At 35.7% G+C, this 23,665-nt stretch overlaps 1 pseudogene; it reads right to left on the minus strand.

The window, feature by feature from the left end:
• The window catches only part of LOC109274915 (protein SET-like), a 79,517-nt pseudogene that overhangs the window by 51,497 nt on the left and 4,355 nt on the right, over positions 1-23,665 (minus strand).

Below are 23,665 nucleotides of genomic sequence, written 5' to 3' on the forward strand. Positions count from 1 at the left end.
CAGATACATCATAGTAAAACTATTGAAAGACAAATTCTTAGAAAGATACCAGCTACCAAAAACAACTCTGGGATAAATATAAAATGCCAATAGGCCAATAGTAAGTAAAGCAATTAAATTAGTTATTTAAAAAACTTTTTTTCCACAAACTAATGCTCAGAAAGCTTTACTGGTGTAGCCTACTAAATAGTTAGAAAAAATAAACCATACCAATTTTTCACAGGATCTTCTAAAAGGATAAGAGAGAACATTTTCTAACTAATGCCATGATACCTTGATATCAAAACCAGACAAAGATGTCACAAGAAAATAAAACTACTATTTAATTTGTTTTTATGAATATAGATACAAAATTTATGAACAAGATACTAGCAAATCATACCCATCAACAACAACAACAATAAAAAATAAGTACTATACCATGACCAAGTGAAATATATCCCAGAAAATGAGAGTTGGATTAACATTCAAAGTAAATTCATGTAATACACTACATCTATAGAATAAAAGACAAAATCATATGATCATTTCAAAAGATACACAAAAAGTATTTGACAAAATCTGACACTCTTTTATAATAAAAACAAAACAAAACAATTAATAGTAGGTAACTTTCTCAACCTGATAAAGGGCATAAATAAAAAACCTACAGTTAATGTCATATTTAAGTTAGAAACAATGAATGCTTTTACTCTAAGATCAGGAACAAGTTAAGGACATCCACTCTTGCCATTTATACTCATCATTGTACAGCAAGTTCTATCCAGGGCAATTAGGCAAGAAAAGTAAACAAACACATTAAGATTGGAAAAACAAAAATAAAATTGTTTCACAGATTATATAATGTATATCCTTAAGAATACAAAAAATATTCCTACAATAAATTTACCGAAAAAATCACTAAGACAGATGACTATTAGCTAAAATAATACAATGCAGTCTTATTCTTACTTTTAATTACTTTTGTTAAAAGACTATCACCTAAGTAAACATTGAAAAGTTATTCATAAATGAAAAATATTTTTGCAGTTCTTTATTACTAAAAAACATGTATCTTTAACATAAATATGTTACTAGTTAATAAGGAAAACTTTAATAAATCGGTTGATCAAAGGAGCTAAGTAATTTGCTGAAGGAGAAACACAGATGGCCAAGTAACACTTAAGTCTTAATCTTAAATGAACACTTCACCAGTCATATCTGTCACAAAAATGTTCAATCATCTCAGCATTAGTAAATGTCTTAGGAAGGCTACTTTAAGACCACAACTTGAGATCCTGGGATTTCTATTCTAGTGATTTCTTGGGAGAAGGCATAGGAAATTAGAAGTGAAGGAATGAGGATGAGACTTAAGAAAAAGCTAAGGGAGGATGCAGTTAATGCAGAAAATGAGACTAGCGTCAGCGCAGCTCTATGAGCAGCTGAGAGCACGAATTGCAACAGTCTGTCCTCTACTATGAGTCCTTTGGCCAGTTATTGGTTGTAGGCTGCCCCCACTCCTAGATTAGGATGTATAACCAGTAAAGGGAATCTGGGCAGAGCGCTAATACATCCGCTACAGCAAATGTTTAGAAAATAGTTGTTTTCAGTCTATTAATTAGAGTATATGTCAATGTTTATTGCAGGATGTGGTAGGTAGAATAATAGAACCTCCACATCCTAATCCCCAGAACCTGTGGGTTATTAGTTTGCATGGCAAAGGAAATTAAAGTAGCAGATGGAATTAAGATTGTTAATCAACTGATCTTAAAATAGAAGCAGCATGCTGGATTATCCAGGTGGTTTCAATGTAATCACGAAGTCCTTTAAAAATGGGAGAGAGGGCGCAAAAGAAAGCGCTGCAGTATGAGAAGCGTTCCATTGTTGGCTTTGAAGATTAAATGTGTGACTGAGCCAAGTAATGTTGGCAGTCTCTAAAAGCTGGAAAAAAACAAGAATGCTGAGTCTCCCTTAGAGTCTCCAAAAACGTATGTGGTCCTGCCAACACCTTGTTTTAACCCAGGGGGATCCATTTCATACTTCTAACCTCCAAACTGTAAGGTAAGAAATACGTGCAGTTTTGTGGCAACTTGTTACAATAGTAATAGGAAGTGAATACACAAGATTGTTGAAATTATCTAGAATAAGGAATAATCATGACACTGATAATGAGAGTGAAAAAGGAGAAGAGGATAAATCAAAGATGGATCTAATAGTTGAACCTAAACATTTGGGAGATGTTGATGCTACCATTATTTTTTTAAGTGAAAAATATTGGGAAAGAATAGTTGCAGGGGTTTGTTTGGGAAAGCACTTTGTGAGCTATAATAAACTTGAAGTCTAACTATGATATTTAGATGGGTAAACTACAGAGTTGCCATAATGAAGCTTCTCTTTTAGTACTGGTATAAAAACCACATTTGCAAGGGTTGAACAGTGAGTAAATGAAAGGAAATAAATGCTGCATATAATTAGTTCTAGGTTTGCTGTGAAAAGGTGGGGAATTTGGTGGTTTTTCAAAGAGGTAGAATAGAGGTTAAGTGAAGAAACCAGTACAAAGAAAGAATTTGAAATTTAAAGGAAGTATAGGTAATTAATCAAGTTCTCATAGGAAATGTGCAACTATAATATATGGGGTCTAGAGATTATTACTACAGATTTAATTTCAGTTGCTTTTATTAAAGGCATTTGTAAGTAAATGAAAATTCTGTGGAAATTAGTGGGACAATATTGGTAACTGCCTTACCATCTGTGTTGGAATGTATTTGAGGAGTTTCTAATTTAAGTAATTCCAATTTATGTAATAAAATGCTTTTATTCATTTTCCTCTTGAATACCCATGATGAATTAGATCAAACAAAAAGTCTCTTTTGGTTGGTGAAATGGTTTTTGTCTCTACTTTCTCAGTATCTTCCAATGCTAAACTGTCAGATTAAAGCACCTTGTAAATTTCTTTTTAGGATCAAATACGTTGTGATTAAGATTACTAATAGGAATAATCTAAATGTTTTAAGATCCAGATCAAGCTTCTAGAGTTTTTGTAAGACAAGACAGGATTAAACTTTCTAGTAGAAAACAATAAATATAAACATATGTAAAATATTATATGTATATATACGTTGGTATGTACATATGTAGGTGTATGCATATGTATTTATATATAATTATAAGAAGTATTTTCAGAGGACTTCTAGAATACTTCATTAATTTTTATAGGTTAATAGTTGTGGTTGGGAATAGTTCAGGAATATGGTCCATTTTTGGATCATGGAATCGTCTGAGAGACATTGCAACTAAATATATGGATGTCAAGTAATTTAATGAACTTACAAAACACACTATAAGGGATAACAAGATACTTGGTGACTTAAAATGTTTGTGACAATATTATCTACAAAATAATTTTTATATAATGCAGATGCAGAGTGGAGCTATCTTACACAGTATAGCTTAAGTGACTAAAATTTTCTATCCTTCCAAGGCAATGGAAACATGACCAACATTGTCTCCAACGTATATAGATAACAACTCATTATTTCCATTGATCATAGAAGACTGGATTGTAGAATGTAGTAAGAATTGACAGGATGGACTAAGAAAAATAATCATATAAGGTCAGTGCTAAGCATGAGTCTAGATTGGTGAGCACATAGCAGCTGGAAGTAAATCATTTTATACACAGTTTCCATAAGATTAAAGAGAAAAGTTTTGTCAACACCTAGCCATGAGCTTTCAACAGAGTCCCCGTAGAAAGAAAACAAGTTTAAAATATACCTGTATAAATTTTTATGTATGTAGAAATACATAGTTTATATATATATAAATCTCCTTGCTGAAGTCAAGAAGATGCAGTGCATCAGCAACTCAATAGAATATTAGTCAAAACAATAGCAAAGATAGATGAGCAGCCAAAAAGAGTACTACTCAATTTATACCCTCAAAATAAACCAAGGATGGGCAATCAAGAGGTTACTAGAACTTGCTTCAGTGAAGTCACTGTTCCTTACAGCTTCTAGACCTGAGTCAGATTAGACTAGAGCTCATTGACTATTGGATAGGCTTGATTCTGAGGAGAAAGGACTCTGCAACACCATGGTTACCATACATGGTGGTGACTGTCTCAGTCCTTCCCCCAAAAAAACTATGGTCATTTGCTTTCACAACTGTACATTTATGATTGCTATTGTGAGGATTGTTGGAAACACAGTTAAACTTGACATGGACTCCCAGAAACTCAAAGTATTCTCATGGCTTCCTTTGTGATTGGGGCCATATGGAGGCTAGATAATTAAATGGGTGTGGGTTCGTGGATCTACCTAGTGGTTATCTCCCTGGTCTCTGAATATATAATTGGAATAGACGTACATGGTATTTAGTAAAACTCTACGTTAGGTTCTCAGTGTGTGAACTAAGAATAATCATAATGGGAAAAAACAAATGTGAGTCTCTGAAACTGCCCCCTCCCACCTTCATAAGTGTGACCCTGTACAAAAGTGGATAGTAGAGAATAGCAGGAGACGACCTCAAACTCAATTAACTCATAGTTTTAATTGGGACTGCAATACCGGCAGATTAACATAGTCTCCGGTACACTGATGCTGCCACTGATTTGAGAAATGCATTGCTTTCTACTTCCTAAAGAATACAGGATTAGAACCAGAACAAATTGACATGGAAGTCACTACAGATACTTCACCCCTCTCTAAGGACTATCTTTGTTCCCCTGCCCAATAACATAATATAGCATGAATAAACCTGATTTTCTTCACATCTTTCAGCATCTATGAGAATATCATCCTAATTAGTCCAGATGAGCAAAAGCACATTGCTCACACATAGATGACCAACACATTGGAAGTCTTGTTAACATGTATGTACTCCTAACACTGGGAGGTAAAGTCTATGAAGTTTCTAGTTTGATACATCTGTCAAATATTTAGGAGTACAGGTGGTTGGCCTGTCAGGATATTCCATATGAAGTAAAAGACAAATGTTTAGTCTTGTACTTCCCACCGTGAGGAAGGAAGCACAATACCAGAAAGACCTCTTTGGGTTTTGAAGCAGTATATTCCAAACTGGGGAAATTGCTCCAAATCATGCTTCATGGTACAAAAGGCTTCCAGCAGTGAGTGGAGCTCAGGGTTAAAGAGCACTGTGGCAGATACAAGCTAGCAATGGTGAGAAAGTGATACTTTCTGAAAATTTGACAAGCTTCAGTGGGAAAATGTGCTGCCGAATCTGGGGTTTTAAAATGTCATTCTACCTTCGTGTGCTTCTAGGGTAAGTGACCATGCTTCCACAACTACCCTTCATGAAATGGGCTCTCTCAAATATACATAGTCATAACGTTGGAGGGGTCCAGAAATGGTTAATTGTAAAATAGAAGTTCTATATCCAGTATTTGGCATGAGTAAACCCAAATAGCAAAAACAATATGCATGGGTAGGTAGCCCCAACTACTAAGTCATCACAACTGTTGCACCGATGCTTATCTTTTAGCATTATATCTTACCACTCTTGCTATTATGACTTGTAAGGTGACTTTGTTATGTGAGTTCAAGATGAATATATGATGACAGCTGAAGTCTAGCTCAACTTGGGGATGGTCGGGGAAGATAATAAAAAAGGATAGCCCTAATGAACAGAACTTCATGCAATGTATTTGGTTATTGTTACCTGTTAAAAAAGGAAATCTGACGTAACCTATATATAGTACACACACAAACATACATAGACACACATAAATATATATGCACACACACGCATAACACATAATACATACACACACATAATACATACACACACATAATACATACACACACATAATACATACACACACATAATACATACACACACATAATACATACACACACATAATACATACACACACATAATACATACACCCATATAATACATATATACACATACACCCCCACACACATATACACCCCATATACATACCCCCACACATATACAGAAACCCAAACCTACATCCGCCAGTCACCTAATCCCCCACGCACCGTCCACACACCACGCACGCACCCCCCCCCCACCTCCATGCACACCCCCCCCCGCACCGGCATGCACACAACCCCCCCCCACGCACCTACACACACACACACACACACACACACACACCGCACCTCCACGCGTACCCACCCCCTCCAGCACCTCCACGAGCACCTCCATGCGCACCCCCCCAGCTCCGACACCCCCCCCAGCTCCGACACCCCCCCCAGCTCCGACACCCCCCCCAGCTCCGACACCCCCCCAGCTCCGACACCCCCCCCCCCGCTCCGACATCCCCCCGCATCGACACACGCCCCCCCCCCCCCCCGGAACCGACACACACACACCCCTCGGACACCCCCCCCCCTCACTGACACACACACACCCCTCGGACACCCCCTCCCTCACCGACACACACACACCCCTCGGACACCCCCTCCCTCGCCGACACACACACACCCCTCGGACACCCCCTCCCTCGCCAACATACTTTGCTGATGATGGTCAGAGGCCTAGGAGGAAATAGTCATCAAGGTCTAGAATAGAAAGATATTGCTAAATATTTGGGAGTAGGTACAAAGTATGAAGACCTTCATATTACGTTATAAAGACCTTTAAAGGAGACTTCAACAACCAAGCACACAATCACTCCATCAGTCTTTGTAATCAGACACCTAAATGTTGACAAGATGGGCACATGAAAGAATTGGCCATGGTGGCAGGGATGGAAGCTCTACATGGACAACAAATGATGTGTCTACTGCCAGTACTGAATGACCATCCTATCAATAACAGACCATTGCTGAGTCTCTAATACCGCATGATTTCTCAAGGAAAGAATGCAACTTTTGGTGGCAAATAAAGAACATTGATCTTTTTCTTCCTTGGAAGGACCACAATTTATTCTAAGAAAGTAGATAGATATTTTGGGTATAAGCTTTCTTTTCTGCCTTCAGGGTTTTATCCAGCCAGCACCAGTATCTGAGAACTTATTATTTGATCCACTGACACAGAATTCATTTAGCTTCAGGTCAGACCAGCTTTCAGCAGAAAAGTGGTAAGAGAGTAGGTACCATGATTATGGTTTAGTATAGGAATGCCCTGCTGAAGGCACATCTGAAATGTCATCTCAGAAATGATATTTGACCAAGATGAAGTGAATCCTCCATGAAGAGTTATTTGTATGGCACTATGCTCCAAGTAAGGAGAATACATACATCTAGGAAGCAAGGGGCAGAAGTACAAGGGGTCCCTTTGTTCTCACTATTAGTGATTTACTTGAGGAATTTGTACTTTCTATTCCAACAGTTTAGAACTCTGTGGGGCTAGAGACCTGTTTCCCGGAGTGGGAATAATTCTGCTAGAGGTTACAGAAAGAGTGTGATTACATTTTAAGGTATGTGTGATCTTAGCTTACCTTGGGATCCTTGTGTCAAAAGGCAAGCTGGCAGGAAGAGAAATTGCTATATTAGATATAACTGATCCTAAACATGGGGAGAAGGTAGGGCTGCTATTACACAATAGCACTAGTGTAGAATGTGTTTGTCAATCAAGTCTTAGGTTTGGGTGCCTCATGGTACTCCCTCCGGCAACCAATTTTGGTAGTGAATGAAACAAGCATGGTATATCCAACAGAGAAGTATAAGCATAAAAATAATACATGTTCTAAATAACTATGAACCAAGGACAGTAGTATGAACTTTGTGTGGATTATTAGAGGAACTGAAGAAGTTAAGCAATTTGCTGAAGGTCACAGTGTGAGTAGAACCATTTTTCCCCCACTCAGGTGTATTTATTCCATAGAGACAGGATGGTTTGCTGAACTACGTATCTGACAAGCGGCATTCATATTCTAATGCCAGAACAGGCGTATCTGCCAAATTTTTGCTTGGAATTTCATGAATATTCCCCATTACTGATGTTGACCACATATTCTATCACATCATCTGCATCTTCTAATTTAGAGTTCTTATAGCCCAGACAACCCTTTCCGTTTAGTATCAATTACTTAACACCCACATCAGAATTTCCTGCTTGGGATGTTGCTAACAGTGCAAATGAAGAATAGTGCAAAACATCAGAAAATAGATTTTGACCATATGTAGACATCTATCTAAGTTGATCCTCTCATTTCCAGACAGTATGGGGTGTTAAATTTTGAATTTACTGAGGCTGTGACTTTGTTGGTGAAAAATCTGTTTAATTACCTAAAATGTTGCTTGGGTATGTATCCATAAATAAGCAAAACAATGCACTCTTTCTAAATGATTTCTAAAACATCAAGAATTTGAAAAGGATGTTTTATCTATATTTCTTATCTCATAGTGAAATACAAGGCCCAGAGTACTGCTAGATTGTTTATCACTGCTGATGAAACACTTTAAACCCAGTTTTGAAATCTAATAGCAGAATTGCCTTTTTGGCCTCTTTTTCTTATTATTACAATATGAATTTGACCCATATCATGGAACATTTCACAATTTTAGAATGAAAGACAATGCCCCATAAATTTTCTTGCGATTATAGTGATTTTAAAATGGCACACAGTAACACATTAGGAGAGAAAGTATTTACTGTTACAGTATCATGTATAATGAAAACAAATTCTATATGAGGAGAATTATGCATATAAATGATAAGTGAGAAGAAGCAAATAAAAGAGATGGAAGGAAAAACATGGAGCAATGCTTGAAATAACCTTACTAAATTATCACAATTTTCACAAGTTCTTTAAGATTATTTTACAAAACCAGAGGAAAGTGGAAACCTTATGCTTTCATGTGATCATTTCAGGATTTTTTTTTCTTTTCTTTGACTATTCATTGCAAAGAGAAATGCTCTTTAAAGACTATTTTCTCTTATCTTCCACACATTGTGGCAATCCTGGCAGTCATTTTTCTCTTTTAAACTTTGTTCCATATAATTGGATTAGTATCATTCTGTAATGCATTTAAATATCACATTAATTCACTGCATGCTACTGGGGTTGATTTCTTGGTTTTCTTCTTAATAAACTGTCAGATGTTGCTATATTAGCAGGGAAAAGATTGGTGTCACAAACATTTGTTACTTAACATTTTTAAATATGACTATGGTATCCTAATTCTGCCTGATAACAGACTGTTCTTCTCTTGAATTTAAACCTCTGAAAATGTTGATTCTAAGAATGTATTCACAACACTGACAGCAAATACAATGTGTCATGATAGTTGTTTAGGTTCAGTTCCACAGCTCTGAACAATGGAGGCATTAGTGTCAAAGAGCCATGTGCTTTCTTCCCTGGAAATCATTTACAAAGGGCCCTATAAAATTATTAGGGATAGGATGACCATTGTTTAATGAGTTCTAGGATGTTTCCTTGATCCATTGCTGTTATGAAATGATCTACAGAAATAGTCTTAGATTTGGAGAATGTTAGGATACCTAATCATCATGGATTTTTACGATGACAGAAAAACCTCCCAGCTTAGGTTATAAATGAATATTAATTTTAGTCCATTTCATGACTACGAATAGAAAAAATTTCTCCTGAAACAACAATTATAATACAAGGTTCTCACTAAATGTGTAGTTGAATTAAATAGGTAGTGTTTTTTTCTATATTAAACAAGCACATAGATTGTCCTCTAATATGTAAATCTAATAGAATATTTTTGAAAATATTCTTTAAAATCTGATTCTATAAAATCCCCCCACATCCAAAAGCTGATTATTTCCTTTATTAGAGTCTGTCTGAATTGTCGGGTAAGCTTATGCCAGTTGGAAAATAATAGTAAATGGAAAAATATCCTATATCTTATGGAGACTTTAGAGCTATTTATCCTTCAGCTAACTGCTTCAGCTCATAACTGTACAATTTACAATTAGTCTATTTTTTACTAGATTAAACTAGTATTAATTTAAAAGATGCTGAAGTGTTCTTTTATTTATAAACATGTTGAGTGGTAGAAATCAGATATCTGCTCACCAAACTCAATAGTTCTTGCTGCTTAATACATAGCTAGTCTAAATTCCCTAGCCTTACAGTCAAATGTAGACATGTGACTGAGTGCTGGTCTTTGGAATGTGGGCAGAAGTGCTAGGCACTACATGACTGTCTGGCCCATGCAAAACTTTCCCAGGGTGTCGGTGTTCCCCACATGGTCCTTCTCCTAGGTATATTACAAATTCTAATGCCCTTGTGGTAGGTAAAATAATGCCTCCACCCACCCAAAGCTGTCCACATCCTAATCCCAGAAATCTCTATAATCTTATATAGCAAAAGGGATTTTGCAGATATGGATAAACTGAAGGTGTTAAAATAGCTTCTTCTATTATACAAATGGGCCTAATGTCATCATAAGGGTCACTGTAAGGGGTAAGCACCAGTACCATAATCAGAAAGAGACATGACCATGGAAGAAAAGATTGGAGAGCTGCAAGGCCACAAGGCAAGAAACATGGGCCGATTCTAGAAGTTGGAAAAAGACAAGAAAATGAGTATTCCCTAGATCTTACAGAAATTATAGATCCCTGCCAATCCATTTCAGATCTTTGGCCTCCAGGACTCTAATATAGTAGAGTTGTGTTGCTTTAAATCACTAAGTTTGTGGTAATTTGTTACAGCACCAATATAAACATAACCTCTGAATATTTAAATATATAAGAAAACATAAGCAGTTTATACACAAGCCATATTCATGGACAATGAATCCAAGTGTTGCTTATTAAATGTATATATTAGAAAATATTTATTGGGTACTTTTCAAATAGTTTTTATATGGATTATGCCATAAATTTTTAATGTGTATTTCAGGAGATGCAGTTATTATCCCCATTCTACAGCTAGTAAATTTTCACAGAGCATACATATGTTTTCATTGTGTTCAATTATTAATACTTTTATTTTCTCACTTTATATGCTGTGTTTGGATATCTTTGACACAACTCAAATATTTATTTCTAATTGAGACTTCTTTCTGGCCCTTAAACCTACCCTCCCAAATGCCTTTTGGATGAACTGTAGCCAGTTAAGACCAAATATATCTAACGTTAATTCCATCTTATATCATTGTTTTTTTTTTCTATGGTGAATTCTCCATTCTATCAGTGGCCTCACCACGCACCCAGCCATTCAAATTAGGGACCTACAATTATTTTTTTAAATCTATTACTCACATACAGTCAAAATTTTATAGAATACAAACCCCATATTCTCACTGGTAAATTTGTTTCTTATAGGATACACATTAGAAATTATGAAACTGCATACCTAGGTTTGAACACCTATATTATAGATGATGAGGGTCCATTTTCTCACTTTCAGAGAAATAGTTACAAAGAGAATTCTGGAATGAGCTATTTGGTACCAAACTGGAGTCTGAGATGTCAATATGAGTATATATACTATACAAATATAAACCATATACATGCACATACCTACCAATAGCCAGATAGATACAAATATAATTGTTTTACATCTTGGCATATAAATGTACATTCCTTACCTCTGTCCAGAGGGATGGCTTTGAAGGGACATCAAAGTAGCAACAAGTATACCCCACACTCAGATCCAGGGTTCTCAATACCATTTTGAAATAAAAGATCTCCTTGGCTGATCTTAAAATAGGAGCAGGGAGGGGCACCAGAGTGGCTCAGCCAGGTAAGCATCTGACTTTGGCTCAGGTCATGATCTCACAGTTCCTGGGTTTGAGGCCCATGTTGGGTTATGAGCTGACAGCTCAGAGCCTGGAGCCTGCTTCGGATTGTCTCCCTTTCTCTCCGCCCCTCCCCCACTTGTGCTCTGTCTCTCAAAAAATTAATAAACGTTAAAATTAAAAATAGGAGCAGGAAAAAATAATTCTTGGACACCTTTTGTGCCAAAAGTAATACAATGCTTCAAAAAAAATCGGGGGGCTTGCCAAAAGGACACAGGAGCCATTTGAAAGAACTCCAGTAGTCAAAACTAGAAGAATTTGTGAAATATGTAAGATAGTATATGATTATAACCTCAATAATAAAATATAAATATGTGTGAGTCATTTCTGGTATAAATAAATAATTGAATAATATATAAATGGAGACGGATGGCTTTCTTAAAATAGCAATTACTTTAGAAATAAGGGAAACAGACCATCACTATTAGAACATAAGCATGATAATGACTATAGGCAAGAATAGTGATTCTAATAATAGAATTAGTAGGTAAAACTTGCAGAGCCTCAAATTAGTACCTTTTGGCTATACTCTCGTGGTTTTAATATATGTCCACAAATTTTAAGAAGTGAAGCTTAATTTCTTTCATTTTGAATAAAGGCTGTACCTAAGACTCCTTTCTAATGAATACAATGTCAAGAAAAAAACTTTCCAATTGAGAAATTTTGCAAACACCACCTTAGCCAAGTGATCAAGATCAGCATCAGTAATAAGACCTATTGACATTGTGTATCCCTCGAAATGTTACTATAAAAGACCCTTTACATCTTCAATATTCTTCCTCTAAATCCACAACATCAGTCTAATGAGATGATGTCAGACAAACTCCTATTGAGTAACTTTCTTCAAAATATATGATCAGTGGTCTTCAAAAGTATCCATGTCACCAAGACCAAGACTAATGAACTGTCATAGACTGAAAGTGACTAAGACATAAGAAAATTAAATAGAAGGTAATAACAGGTAGTCTGGTTTAGATCCTGGAAAAGAAATGATGTTAGTGGAAAAATGGAAGAAATTAGAATAAAGCTAGTAGTTCAGTTAATAATGTTATGCCAAAGCTAATTTCTTAATTTCATGTAATCAGTTATGTAAAATGTTACATATAATATTGTCACTGGGAGTAAGTTGGTTGAAAGGTGTTCAGGGGGCACCTGGGTGGCTCAGTCAGTTAAGCGCCTGACTTAGGCTCAGGTCATGATCTCACGGTCTGTGGATTTGAGCCCCGCGTCAGGCTCTGTGCTGACAGGTCAGAGCCTGGAGCCTACTTTGGATTCTATGTCTCCCTCTCTCTCTGCCCCTCCCCCGCTCAAGCTCTGTCTCTGTCTTTCTCAAAAATAAACATTAAAAAAAAAAAAAAAGAGGTTAGAGTGGGAGAGAGCCAAAGCATTAGAGACTGTTAAAAACTGAGAACAAACTGAGGGTTGATGGGGGGGGGGAGGGAGGGCAGGGTGGGAGGGAGGGCAGGGTGGGTGATGGGTATTGAGGAGGGCACCTTTTGGGATGAGCACTGGGTGTTGTATGGAAACCAATTTGACAGTAAATTTCATATATTAAAAAAAAAAAAATAAATAAATAAAAAAAAAAAAAGAAAAAAAAATTTTTTTTTTAAATAAAAAAAAGAAAGGTGTTCAGGAACTGTACTAACCTTGCAATTGCCCTTGAAGTCTAAAATTACTTGAAAATAAGAAGTTACAAATACCCTATCAAAACAGTGTACTTACCACACCTTAGAGATCTCCTGTTCTCTTATTTCTACTTCCGTTACATGTATTGAAGTCCTTATCAATTCTTACATAAATTATTAAAATTGACTCAGATGGTTTCCATGTCTGTTACCTTGTGCTTTACTACTTTCTATTACATCCTCCCAACACAAATGAGCTTTATCCCATGCAGAGATAATCACAAAATATTTGCATAGGGTTTTACAGTGTCCCATAGGTTTCATTACCTACCACATTTTTTAGCTTCATTTTCCTTTGCTCTCACATGTATGGCATATTTAATTGGTAATCTTTCCAGTTCCTTGCATCTGCCAATCTCTTTCACACTTGTATTCTCTCACACCTGAGATTCCTTCTGCCAAAAATGTTCTCTTCATTTCTTTAAGTAGATAATTTCTCCTCCCCCAGATATTTTTTTTTTCTCAAAAATAACAGTTCCTAGAAGACTTTCTTGACATCCCTGGTGTAAATTGTGTTTTTCTCTGGCACCATACACATATATCTATTAATGGCAAGGACACGTTGTTATCCACAACTCCTTCCCTGGAGCCTGGCAATAAATATGTGCTTAACCAAGTTTCACTTAGAATGGTGAAGTAAATATTAAGAATAAATTCAAATGGAAAGGCAAAAGCAAATCTACAGTGAATAGTAAAAATATGAAGGAAAAAAAAATAAAGTCTTAAGCCATATGAGCCTAGAAAGAAAATGCCCATTTAAAAATTTCTAGTTTTGTCAGGGGTCTGGACTAAGATACCACTCAAGAATATCATCTGCTCGAATACACATTGCCAGAAAACATCATGTGAAAAAACTGACCCCAGATGTCACTGTACTGTAGAACTATAGGCATTGCCGTGACCATAGAATCAGATGTATGTGTCTGTGCATATTAGAGCTCTGTAGTCCGTGAATCAAGTGCCAGTGTTACAGCATTACCTTCCCTCTCATAGAAACAAACAAACGGACTCCACAATTCAATGTGCACCTTTGTTTTCAAGGATCAGAGTCTCAGAGGACCTATTCTGAAGGCTTTTAAGGCTGCTATCGACTCTATTGGGACAACCTGGAGAAGTCGTTCATCTGCAGTGACTCGGGGTCAGCAGAGAAATTCCAAGGGAATAGCATGAAAGACTCTTTATCTCAGGAACTGATGGGACTGACCCAGCTGCATAAATCCCTTTCAGACTGGCAATTTGTAGACTGTTTATTTCAGTCATTGTCAACAAGCGAGAGTTCATAATTTTTTAAGTTGACTTTTAAAAAGAAAACTTTATTTTGGCCCCATTGACTAAACACTGTCCTACATTCAAGTTTATAAAAGTCTTTCTATAGAGAGTTAGCACTTTGACTCGTATAGGTTTTTGATTGCTTTGAACATTGTGTTGAAGAAGGTAATGCTGAAAGTGTCAATGACCAAGGCCAAGGCAAACTTGAATTTTTTAGTGCATTTTGTTCTTAGCTTGCATGCAGAAAGGTTGCCATAGAAACTAGTAAAGGAGCTAAATTACTTGTTGATTCTGTACATGCCTTATCTTCTGTTCTTTTATTCTGATACTTAAGTGAGAAACTGAAGGAGGATTTTATATGTTCATCTCCCTTTAAATGGAGAGTATTTCCGCTTAGAGTCTAAAGTTAGAAGTACAGGTTTGGTTTTGTTTTGTTTTTACTATTTAAAGATGTATGTTGGGGCACCTGGCTGGCTCAGTTGGTTAAGCATCCAACTTCCTCTCAGGTCATGATCTTGTGGTTCATGAGTTTGAGCCCCGTGTCAGGCTCTGTGCTGACAGCTCAGAGCCTGACGTCTGCTTCAGATTCTGTGTCTCCCTGTCTCTCTGCTCCTCCCCCACTCGTGCTTGGTCTCTGTCTCTTAAAAATAAGCATTTTTTTTAAAAAATAAAAGTGTATGTGGGGCGCCTGGGTGGCTCAGTCGGTTGGGCGTCCGACTTCGGCTCAGGTCACGATCTCGCGGTCTGTGAGTTCGAGCCCCGCATCGGTCTCTGGGCTGATGGCTCAGAGCCTGGAGCCTGCTTCGGATTCTGTGTCTCCCTCTCTCTCTGCCCCTCCCCTGTTCATGCTCTGTCTCTCTCTGTCTCAAAAATAAGTAAAACGTAAAAAAAAAAAAATTTTTTAAATAAAAATAAAAACAAAAATGTATGTTACACTAGAACACATTCTTTTCAGTGGGCTGTGTCCATAATATCATTTTTTGTCACACAGTTGTCAGATTTGGAGGAGCACAGAGTAGAGCTGAGTGCCTCATTTTCCTCAAAATTTGCCAGCGGCTGTGATAATAAAATTGTAGTGTACCTGCATTCAAATCTAGATGCTGAGAGTGGGCAGATATGGGATAGCAGCCACGGATGATTCCCACTACCTGATCTAAGGACAATAAGCTAAAGAAAGTATAATTGATTTTTTTTTTCTCAGACTGGATGGCAGTCATTAACAAAGGCACAAAAAAGTATTATGAATTGTTTGCAGTGGCAAGCAGTTTAAATACAGCAAAGGAGTATCAGGAAGGGTTACAGATGAAAACCAAAAGGATAACCAGTCTCTTAAAGAAAAACAAAATATGATGTGATAAAATGGAGCTGATTCAGTAGCATAAATTATTCTGTCCGTTTCATTGAAAGTACTGAAGATGAATAATACTAGGGTCAGATTTTGAGAGTCTATGTTGAAGATTCATTGTCCAGTTACAAAAATTTTATTTTTTTATAATTTTTTTAAATGTTTTTATTTATTTTTGAGACAGAGAGAGACAGAGCATGAGCAGGGGAGGGGAAGAGAGAGAGGGAGACACAGAATCCAAAGCAGGCTCCAGGCTCTGAGCTGTCAGCACAGAGCCAGATGCAGAGCTCAAACTCACAGACTGTAAGACCATGACCTGAGCTGAAGTCGGACGCTCAACCGACTGAGCCACCCAGGCGCCCTAAAAATTTTAAAAGTAGATTCAAACATGGCTTCTGAGAACAGAGATCTTTGGTGGGATAGGTATATTATGGACTGTTTGTACCTTCTCTGTTTCTCATGCATACATCCCCCAAAGGATATCTTTGAGATATGATTTTTCAGTTTGGACAGTTTTATCTCTAGAGTGAGAAAACTAACTATACTAAGAAAGTATACCTGGGGACGAAGTACTTTAAGCAGATAAAAACCACAGAGAATTAGCAAAGGCTGCAGCGTAGGAACACAAGAAATCCAATACTGGAAGGATAGATAAGTTAAAATAGTATACATGTAATACATAAATATGCATATATATAATAGATATATATGTATTAAATATACGTGTGTATTAATACACACGTATTATATATACGTATTAATACACAAGTATATTATATATGTGCATTTCTTTTCATACCTATATAATACGTATGTATTAATACACACGTATGTAATACGTGTGTATTAATATATGTATATAATATGTATGTATTAAATATACATATATATAATATACATATATAATATATGTATACATAATCTATATCATTACTTTTAACCGATCCAGATTTTATATACATATAAATTTTTATATAAATATAAAATCTGGATCGGTTAAAAGTAATGATCTACATGTACATATACTCACATGAATTGAGCTCAAAAACATGTTGAATATAAAAGTAAGAAAAGATTTACAGCACAAAAACAGCAACATGTGTTTTTCAGGAATACGTACATTTAAATAAAATCATGGACACTGTGGAAAGATAAGAATGGAATTAGAAAATGGAGTATAAAGTGGGAAAAATCATAAATTATTTAAATACAGGGAAATGATACATTTCAGTATATGGTAGGACACTGTCCTTAAAATATAAATGCATAAATTTAAGTGAAAATTAAAAGAAAAAAAATAAAGATTTAACAAAAATGGAACGTTCTGTGCCACTCCACTGTGGAGAATTAAAGGAACCACAGAGGATAAAAATCCTCACATAAATTGAAATGAAGGGATGGGGTTGCTGTATTTAATCTTCACAAAATAACAAGATGGGTCTACCTCAAGGAAACCCTCTACCTTTTGAGGAGTCTCCAGAGAGTTGAGGATCTTAGAAGAAAGATCTTGGAATATTTAACATACCTTTCTTCTTCCTCGTTTGTTTTTCTAATATGTTCAAATTACCTTCTACATTTCTTCAAAGAGTAAATCAGTCCTGCCATACTTATTTGAGGGAGAGGGCATGGACAGCTTTACCTTAAGCAGATCTCCAGCATAGATGTAAGCAAGTTCATTACACTGGTACATGTGGCTGAGGAGGCTGGTATGAAAAGAAATGCAGGTGAGCTCTGCTCTCCAAGTTCTTTGCCTGAGGTGGGCTGCTTTAATCCTGAGGTGGAGCCCTTTTCTACTTTGTGCAGAGGTGATGAGAGCTTGCCAAGCTGCATACCTACAGAGCTTTATCCGTCTAAAAGGAACAACTTATTTTTTCTAGTTGGCATAGAAGTGTGTTATAAGTATCAACCTGATCAGAAAAAGGAAAAAAAAGTATGCTGATGGTTCTGTGTAAATGTAACTCAGCAAGATATTACTTCATATTATTATTAGCAATTAAAGAGGAGAATGGATTCCCTGAAATGGAAGTTCAAGGAGAACTGGCCTACATGAGGGCTGGCTTTTGGTCTTGCCTATATCTGATTTATGTCGTTAGGTCTGTCATGTTGGAAAAGGAAAAATGGTTGTTTTTTGGTAATTTGAGTGGAGATTCTTTCAAAATTATTGCCACATGTTTCCAGAGACTTTCTAGTATTTAGCAAAAAGGATTGGGGATAAAGTAAATTAAAAGATCACTTTTGAAGTTGAAATCAATTTCTGATTTCCATCATTATAGAAATACATTTCAAACGAATTGAGAAAAAGTTAAGATCTTATACGCAGTTAGTAATTAAAAAAAATTTTAATGTTAACTTATTTTTGAGAGAGACCAATTATGAGCAGGAAAGGGGCAGAGAGAGGGAGACACAGAATGCGAAGCAGCTCCAGGATCTGAGCTGTTAGCACAGACCCTGAGGTGGGGCTCAAAACCACAAGCCATGAGAGCATGACCTGAGCCTAAATTGGACGCTTAACCAACTGAGCCACCCAGGTGCCCCTCTATTAGTAATTTCAAAAATAATCTTGGAATCGAGAAAGCCTTCCAGAACAACATAGGAATCACCAGAACTCATAAGGGAAAGAGTGATATAACAAACGTAAAAATCTGTCTCTCACAAACGAGAAGTATATACAATCAATTTCTTAGGCCAGTACACACTGCAAAAATACTTAGTACATGTACAATAGGAAGGAAATAATGACCATAATGCCTGATGGTATTTTGCAAGTTGGTAAAGAAAGGCCCTACCCAAGAGAAAAATGGTGCCTTAACGCAGACTCCAATTGAAAAGGAGCCTGAGGTCGATCTTAGATGCAGTGTGCAATATTTTATTGTAAGATGCAATCTCAGGGCAGAAAGATTGAGGGAAATAAATGAGCCAAGGAGAAGAGAAGAAAACCAAAGGCAGACAATCCAAAAACCATTTCCATCTGACCAAGGAATGGATAGGGAATTTATTTGTCTACACCATCCTGCTTCTTTCCCATCTGTCAAAGTTCCTCCATAAAGAGTTAGCCCCTTGCCAATCTAGGTTGCACGTCGTGGCCTGATTGGGAAGCCAATCCCAATTTTTGTGTCTGTGTTACCCCATCCAATTCCAAAAAATGATGGGATGAACCAGAAACTCTGGATGCATGGCAGGTGTGCCTTAAAGCAGCAAAGTCAGGGAGAGCTGCACAGATTTGTTAGCTATTGAGATGGATAACACTTGAGCATATTTTGGAGGCAAGTGAGGCTGAGAGAACCTCATGAGGGATACATGACAAAAAATGATCAAAGAAAATAAACAAAAGAATCATCAAAGTATTATAAAGATTACAATAATCATGTGGAAATATATCTTCACTAAAATAAGGAAAATGCTATTTAAGCACAAAAAATATATACACATCAAATCAACAAAAATTAAGAGTGACCTCTACTATAGAGGGGTGCCTGGGTAGCTCAGCTGGATGAGTGTCTGACTCTTGAGTTCAGCTCAGATCATGATCCCAGGGGCCTGGGATCAAGCCCCTCTTGGGTTCCACCGTCAGCATGGAGCCTGCTTAGGATTCTTTTTCTCCCCCTTTGCCCCTCTCCCTTGCTTGCTCTCTCTCTCTCTCTCTCTCTCTCTCTCTCTCAAATTAAAAAAAAAATAATAATAATTTTAAAAATTTACAAAAAGGTTATAGAATAGAGTTTTCTTTACATAGTTTTAGAGGTAGTATAAATTGGTGCAGTTTCCTTGGAATGCAAAAATGTATTATATATCAAATGTTAGATATAAAACCATGGTGAATGGAAGATGTTAAAGAAGCAACACCCTTGTAAATCCAAAATCATTTCAAAATAAAAATTTAAATTTAACAATATGGAGTACCCCCAAAATCAATGCTTAATTCTACCTATAAAGTAATTGGGCAAATACCACAAATTCAAAGCTTTATGGAGATTCAGTGAAGTCGTATTTGTAATAGCAAAAAAATTAGAAACCACTAATACTCACCAATAGTGAGATGTTTAAAGTAGATTATCCATTCTCTGGTATAGTATATCATACTTTTAAAAATAAAGTGGTCTGTGTATACTGACATGGAATTGTTTTGAGTATAGATTTTTTTAACTGCCGAAAAAAGTTGGAGAAAACTTTATACTATTTGTATACAAATTTATGTATAAGATTCATCCAAGGATGTGGATGTACCTTAAATATATATTGCAAAAGTAAAATAAGCCATTCTGAAAAGACTGTCTACTGTATGCTTATGTGACATATAAAGAGGCAAAATTATGTAAAGATCAATGGCTACCAGTTTTTTTGGGGGGTTAACAAATGAAAATGGGAAACTTTAGAGCAATAAATCTATTATGAATGATACTATAATAGCGGATAAATGACACTAGGCATTTGCCAAGACCCATAGAACTTCACAGCACTGAGTGAATTTTAATGTATGTTAGTTTTAGAAAGTCATTTGGAAGGTTGTGGAATCCAAGAATGGAATGCAGACTGTAAAAATAATTGATTAAGTAAATGATGACAGTTTCTCACTGTTGGGAGTGAGTAGTTATAGGTAAACAAGGGCAGAAGGGTAGAAGATCCATGTGCTAATGGGTTAGAGGTGAAAACATCAGCATAAACCTAAGTTTACCTTAATATATATACAGATGGATTCATATGGATATACTTATGGATACATGTACATACACTGGTTGACATAGATCTGTATGTTTCCTTGCTGTATTAGCTGAGATTGCCTAGAAGCAATGATACCCCAGGAGCAATGAGCAGGCCTAGAACCAAGATCTTTGTTTCTAATATGGACCTCTAGTTAAAAAAAAAAAAAAAAAAAAAAAAAAAAAAAAAAAAAAAAAAAAAAAAAAAAACTGGGCTATTTGGAGAGATAATGGATTTTAGAACTGGGGCAAGAAGTGTACAAAATAAGTCTAGAGCATCCTGTAGTACCAGAAAGTAAGGATGTGCTAAAAAAAAAAAAAAAAAAAAAAAGTCCATCAACATTGATAGGGGTATGTCAAAGGGATACAGTAGTCAACTGAAAGAACACTAATATCTAAAGCTGAAACACTTTAAGCAAAACAGTAAAGTAGTATTGGAATATAACTTAATGTATAAAATAAATTTTCATACTGACATAAATTATTTAATAAATAGAGGTAGAAGTGCCAAACCTCTTGTGAAAAATAAACCTAATTGACAGAGATATTTTGCCTGGAAGTAAGTGGAGATTAACTGTACACTCTAAGCTAGGCTGTACATTCTAACCTCCTTTGAAAGAGTACAGTATGTATTTTACAGTGGAAAAACCAAATAAATATTACCTACAGGTTAATAGCAATAGTGAAATGTCATATTGATAGTAAATACCCTTGATATGTTGTGATGAGAATGGTACTTACCTCAGGTCTTCTTCACAAAAGCTAATTGAGAGGCATTCTAAAAAAATATATATATGTGTGTGTGTGTGTATGTATATGTGTATATATATGTGTGTGTACTTTGAATAATGGCCTGATTTTATATATATATATATATATATATATATATGTATATATATATATATATATACATATATACACATATATACATATACATATATACACACATACACACACACACACACACATATATATATATATATATATATATATATATATATATATATATATAAAATCAGGCCATTATTATTCAAAGTTATCAAAATTATCAAAACAAAATAAAACAAACAAAAGCAAAGGAAGAACCTGAAAACCTGCCATGACCTAATGAGACATAATGACCAAATATAATGTGGTATCCTCAAATGGAAAAGAACATTAGGGAAAAACTAAGGAAATCTACTTTAAGTATGGACTTTACTTCATAACAGTGCATCAGTACCATTCCATTAATGTGACAACTGTACCTTACTAATGTTAGCAGATAATAAAGAGTTTGCTAGGTATATAGGAACTCTCTGTGGTACCTTTCCATTGTTTTAATATAAAATGTTAAAAAATGGTGTATTTAAAAAGTTCTATTTATAGACAGTCCTAGAAATTTATGTTACCATATCAGACCTACTCCTATCTTTCTCTTTTGTCAAGCCCTTAAAAAACTCCACTATAGGGGCACCTGGGTGGCTCAGTCAGTTGAGCGACTGACTTTGGCTCAGGTCATGATCTTGCAGTCTGTGAGTTTGAGCCCTGCTTTGGCTCTGTGCTGATGGCTCAGAGCCTCAAGCCTGCCTCGGATTCTGTGTCTCCCTCTCTCTGCCCCTTTGCCGCTCATGCTCTGTCTCTCTCTGTCTCTCAAAAATGAATAAACGTTAAAAAAAATTTTAAAAAATTTCCACTATGTTTTTCTTTGCCTTTATATGTTTAGGACTTTGAATATGTTCAGTTAATTGTTACTGAGGAGTATCCCTTGTATATGAGTGACTTAATTTATGAACACACATGAGTACTTAAATATCAGCACATTTGTTTTACTACATATATTTTTATTCATATAAGATATTTCTACCATGATAAATATTTTATCATTTCAACTTCAAACAAGAAGTTGAAATCTAGTTTTTATTCTGTTTCACTCATTCATCCAATGATTTTTAAACTGAACAACATATGCCCAGCAAATTTAGCAACATATGCCTTGAATATACTCAACCCCATTTTTGATCAAGTCCTCTTTATTTCCATTATTTTATTTTATGAGTTTCACCATTTTGATGGGAGATTGACATCCAGAAAATAAAATTTTAAGAGGAGAACAGCAAAATACATGCCTTCTCTAAGATCAAGGACAATGTAATGATATAAAATGCTTGATAGTTTTCTTAGTTGTAGTTCATTGACTAACGGTTAATTAAACATAGAGAATCATCAAAATACAAAATAAACTCTTAAACATTTTATGTTAACATAAACACCTGTATGTATTCATTTATCAATCTTCATATAGGCGCATGCTTTTTTGATAAACATATCCACTGAATAGAGTTTTTTGAGGGGAGGGAGACGTCTTCTTCTTCTTCTTCTTCTTCTTCTTCTTCTTCTTCTTCTTCTTCTTCTTCTTCAGTTTTTTTCTTTCATTTTTGTAACTATTCCCATAAAATATCAATTATGATTTCCAATTTATTTTCTTAAAAGTGGTAGAGAAATATCCAGAAACTTCCAAAGTAAATTGAGTGTAGAATCCTCTTGCAATTTTGTGAAGTTCCATCTAATCTCTTACATTATCTTGTCCATGCTTAATTTGTCTACGTTCTTTTATTAACTAGCTTTTTTGAAGTCCTTCTAAAGAATTCATCTTAGATTTCAAGAAAACAAATTCTTTATTTGCATTCATTTTTAATTGTTGACATAACATTTAATTAAACATAGTGATTACAGTATAAGTGGCAAAAAATGATCTTTGGACAGTTCCAATGAGTTTTGATAAAATGCAGTTAACTGAGAAAAGCATGAAGTGACCCAGCAGACAGCAGTCTGTAAGTACAAGTGTTTAGGATAGGGATGGTAGGAGACAGAACTCTTATATTGCGTGGGAATGGTAAAATGGCGAAACCTCTTTGCGAAACGGCATGGCACTGCCTTAAAGCTAAACATCCAGTTAATTTATAACCCAATCATTGCTCTAGATTCTGCTAGAGAAATGACAGCATA

This window comes from Panthera pardus, unplaced genomic scaffold (assembly GCF_024362965.1).
Source record: "Panthera pardus isolate Hobbes unplaced genomic scaffold, ASM2436296v1 HiC_scaffold_13, whole genome shotgun sequence".
Taxonomy (NCBI): domain Eukaryota; kingdom Metazoa; phylum Chordata; class Mammalia; order Carnivora; family Felidae; genus Panthera; species Panthera pardus.